The sequence below is a fragment of the Bison bison genome, unplaced genomic scaffold (assembly GCF_000754665.1).
Source record: "Bison bison bison isolate TAMUID 2011002044 unplaced genomic scaffold, Bison_UMD1.0 scf7180017864029, whole genome shotgun sequence".
In the NCBI taxonomy this organism is placed as follows: Eukaryota; Metazoa; Chordata; class Mammalia; order Artiodactyla; family Bovidae; genus Bison; species Bison bison.
In genome coordinates this window covers 321,982-327,138 of record NW_011494601.1, presented here as the reverse complement: position 1 = coordinate 327,138, position 5,157 = coordinate 321,982, and positions in this window count along the sequence as shown.

The window sequence follows — 5,157 nt, the reverse complement described above, 5'->3', positions numbered from 1 at the left end:
CAAATGAATAAAAAATATCTGCAATAATATTAGCAAATAGGATGTAAAATATGAAAAGCCCTTTTTATTAAAACCACAGGACTTAACCCTAGAGTGCTTAGCTGATATCACACCAGAAAAATTAACAGAACACATCAGAATAAAACATTGTTAAAAATGTATGTAATTATCTCAAAAGCCAAGTCAGTATCCATTAAAAATTCAGCATCTGTTTGACATAAGCATTCTGAAAAAAGAAAGAATGCTGCTCTTTTCTTAAGGCAAAACTATCTTTCAGTAAGCATTGCCTTTAATGCAGAAATACAAGAGAATTTCTATAACAAACAGGAATAAAACAAACATGGCTCATTGTTGCTGCTAACATTGTTTTAATAATAATGAAAAATAATGCTAAAAATATAATGATGAAATCTCAAAATCTTTAGTTTGCTCCTGGGATGATATTAAGGATAAAGTAACAGGCGAAACCTTGCTTTAAATATGTCTACTAGCAAGAAAAAGAAATACAGTTGTTTCTTTTGGATCATGACTGAGAAATCTAAGAGGTAAGTAAAATAACACACTAAATGCTAGTATGGGAAAATAGACAAAAAAGTAGCAAGTGAAAAAAATGGCGAGTTACAACTATAATATTAAAACCTAAAATCTGTAGACTATAATTTCAAAGAACATGGATAACCCCCAAAGAGCTGCTGTTTCTGTTATTACCACTAGAAATTGTGTTAGACACTGATGCATGACAGGATGGAGTATAAGTTTAAATTATTTTTCATGCACATAATGCCTTGAATTGTAGGAACTATTGTCTCTTTTTTACCAGTCAGAAACAGGGTGACATCCTAGGCTAGATCAGGCGGTTTGGTCCCTAACTAAGGGCTCCTTTACGATACGACAGCAGGGCCAAGAAAATACATATAGTAGTAAAACACTATGAGTATATACACAAGCTAAAAAGTCATTATCAGTATGGTCTAAAGAAAGGAATCAAACCTATTCCAAAAAATAACAGCAAAACTGACAATGAACAGCAGTTAGTGACCATGGGCAGTGGTTAGTGACAGTGGTTGCTGCTGCTGCTAAGTCGCTTCAGTCGTGTCCGACTCTGTGCGACCCCATAGACGGCAGCCCACCAGGCTCCCCTGTGCCTGGGATTCTCCAGGCAAGAATACTAGAGCGGGTTGCCATTTCCTTCTCCAATGCATGAAGGTGAAAAGTGAAAGTGAAGTAGCTCAGTCCTGTCTGACTGAGCGACCCCATGGACTGCAGCCTACTGGGTTCCTCCGTCCACGGGATTTTCCAGGCAAGAGTACTGGAGTGGGGTGCCAAGTGACAGTGGTTAGGAAGAATGAAAGGAAAATTATCCTTTTTGATGATCACCTGCCTAAATGTGATACCTGGGGAATTTCTTCCATGTCTAGTTATAGACACTTTCTAAAGAAAACATTTTTTTTTTTAATAAAGTGGGCATGGGGATGGCTATCAATTCTTGTCCAAGTTAACTTTATCTTGAAAGCAGTAACTGAAAATGACAGACACAAAAAGCACCATACGTGTAAATCAATATCATTCTGAGTGTTTTCAATCCTTAATGCACCGTACATATACACATAATCATGTGTGATATGATTACATGATTATATGCATGTAATACTAACTGTAAAACATTGAGTACGGTCCTGAGGATATTCCTTAGAATTGAAATCTCCCATCCACATTCCCACTTGTCTGATCAGTGTGTCATGTTTAAGGTGAAATGTTTGAGAGTTTGTATGGAGAAGGCAATGGCACCCCACTCCAGCACTCTTGCCTGGAAATTCCCATGGACGGAGGAGCCTGGTGGGCTGCAGTCCATGGGGTCGCAAAGAATCAGACACGACTGAGCAACTTCACTTTTACTTTTCACTTTCATACAATGGAGAAGGAAATGGCTTCTTTAATGTCATTTAAGTCTATTTTAGCCTTTCTTTCTCTTTTGTTGAAAGACGTTGTGAGCATGCGGCATGTCGCTGCCACATATCATTTTGTGAGCTCTCTCCTTACCTCTGTTATGTCATTGCCTTTTTGAGATTGTGATTTTATTTTTGTTGGCTCTTTAACTTGAGGCTTTTTAGCGGGGTCTTGTTTGTATCCTCAATAATATTTCTAATTTTTTATATTTTCATCACAATAATCTATCCATATAATACTCAAAACAATTTAAAAAAGGTGAAAACATTTAAACTTTATAGGATCAAGGAGGTAATCACACTTCAGTATCCAGTTTTCCCAGGAAGAGAAACAATTACTTCTGGGATACTAATAGATCTTTGTCTCCTCTGTGAGCCCAGTCTTCCTCACCAAGGAGGACTTATTCATGTGTATCGCAAGGAATTCTTAGTTTTGTAACCACTTCTAGAAGCTGGGGACATTTAGTCATGTGTAAGACTTCTCTGTTCTGAACTGCACCTCAGAAAAACAGGTAGAGCCAAAGCCGTCTTCAGGAATACAGGATTGCAGAAACGCTTTGTTCAGAGGCACATTCTACAGTGCTGTTTTTAGGCCAGATCCCCTGGAGGAGGGAGAGGCTACCCACCCCAGTATTCTGGCCTGGAGAATTCCATGCACTGTATAGTCCATGGGGTCGAAAAGAGGGGGACACGACTGAGCGACTTTCACTTTCTTGCATTATAGTGTAGTCATTTTTTCTCCATTTATGTGTAGGAAACAGACTCAAAGTGCTCACTGAACTGATTTGTCCGAAGTCCCATAGTTGGTTGATTCAGATTTCAAACCCTGAATCAACCCTTAGGGAATCTTGGACCCTTAGTACTGTATTTCTAGATTGAAGCTCACGTATGATTCAGTGATCAATAGTTGTTAGCTTTTATTGGGAGAACTTTGAAACACAGTTTCCTAGGCATTCTCAGTTGGCAAACATGGAGATTGATCTCTTTGAAAGATAAGTAACTGTTCTTTTATTTTCAGTGAATGTGCTATAACCCATTGCTTGCATTCCCATGAATCCGTGGGGAGCCAGTGGTTGGAGGCACAGCTGATAGGTTCTTAAATGACTGCTTTGCCACCTGTCTCATGGTTCAGACATGAGAATGTCTTCTTCCCTTTTCCTCTCCATCAGTTCTGCCCTTGGTAAATTCTACCTGGATTTTTAGTTTCTCAGCAAGTGCAAGAGTGCCTCAGTCTACCATCACTGCTGTTTTTTCTTTTTTCTAAGCACTGGATCTTGAATTAATGACTTTAAATTGGGAACTGTCTCTTCTGCCTTGACTGTTCTTTGCTTTTCCCATCCTTATGGAGACACACTGCCAGGATAATTCTTGCCAACTGACTCACCTTTGTATTTGGTGACAGGTCATTTTTTTTTTTCTTCATTTCGAGAGATTTTGAACTTGATACTTGCTTATTGAATAGAGTTATTATTTCTCACATTTCTTTTTTTGACTGCTAGATCCAATCAGGAGGTGGTGACCTGAGATTCTATTTATTTTGCCATTTTCCTGGGTGGTCTGTGACTACGCTAGCATAGAAATGAATGTTAAAATTATTATGCCTTTGAAATCACTCATAAATGACAGTGGTAATTGAGAGTGCAGTGAGAACTAAGTGAAGTTCTTATAAAGCTTCTGAGGAATGCTTCAGTATTGGATTTGATTAAGGGGGAAAAAAGGCTTAAAGGGTTGTCCTTCCTCATTTTGATTGTTCCTTTACCATACATCTAATTTCATTCCATGACAAAGAGGAGATTTGAAATCGTGTTTGAGATAGTACACTAATGTTTTCTTCTGAATATTGCTTTTTCACTGTTTTGATTAGAAGCACTCAAATAATGTTGATGGACTCTGGAAATGATTTTTATAATGAAAGGGGATGTTGAAGTGGAGAAGATTCAATGAAAGGTTTTAAAATAAAAACTCCTCTTGAATATAAAGAACATGGCACTGGCAGATGACCTTGTAAGAAATGTTATCCCAAGAAAGACTATTGGGCCTTTTATTCTTTCCACTTCTCTATACCTTGTATTTTTGGGACATCACACTATGTTCCTTTATTAATCCCTGTCCTTGAGCCCTGATTTGTGGGGACAGCCTTCATTTTCATTTCAGTTAAAGGGACTTGTATCTTAATTGTTTTTGAATATGACTGTCAGACTGGAAATTCAGCTCATTTCTCCTTTGGACCGGAAACCACCTGTATACTAAGATAGCTGCTGATGTTCCCTGTTGTTCTAGAGGCCCCATGTGGGTGTCCAGATGGGACTGTTAGTGGGACCTTCCTCGCATAACTCTAGAACAGGGGCACACCCAGACCCCCACAGGGTTCCAGAGAGAACTGCAACATTTTTAATTTATGAATGCAGTTTGAAAAAAAGGTTTTAAAAATTATTTTTTTTGCAAACCTTCCCCCTCCGGTGACAGGCAGCCAGAGCCGGAAGGGGGCAATCGCAGCCCCAGAGAGACATTATCTATAAAACTGGCTTCTTTGCTAACTAAAACTTATTGGGGGTCTGGACGGTCAACATCTGCCTGAGAAGGTGCGCCGGTTTTACACCCAGATAACCAAGTGGCAGGGAGGCGATAAGTCGCAGCATTGGCGCTCGCCAAACACCTCATCACCTGAGCTGCTCGGACCTGGGAAGAGCACAAAACGCAGCCCCAACTGAGTCTGCGCCTCTGAGGACTACCTGAGTGCCTGAACCTGAGCGGCTTGGACCTGGGAGGTGCATGCAACCCAGGGCCAGCCTCGGATTGTTCCCGGCAGAACAACCTAGAGCCTGAGCAGTGTGGGCAGGGAGGCTACACGTGCTGTGAGCGGGGGCAGACCCAGTGTGGCTGAGGCACTGCGAGCGCACGCCAGTGTCATTTGTTTGCAGCATTCCTCCCTCCCTCCCCATAGCGTGACTGAACAAAGAGAAGAAATACAGCTCCACCCACCAGAACACCGACACAAGCTTCCCTAACCAGGAAACCTTGACAAGCCACCTCTACATACCTACACACAGCGAGGAAACGCCACAATAAAGAGAACTCCACAAACTGCCAGAATACAGAAAGGACTCCCAAACTCAGCAATTTAAACAAGATGAAGAGACAGAGGAATACCCAGCAGATAAAGGAACAGGATAAATGCCCACCAAACCAAACAAAAGAGGAAGAGATAGGG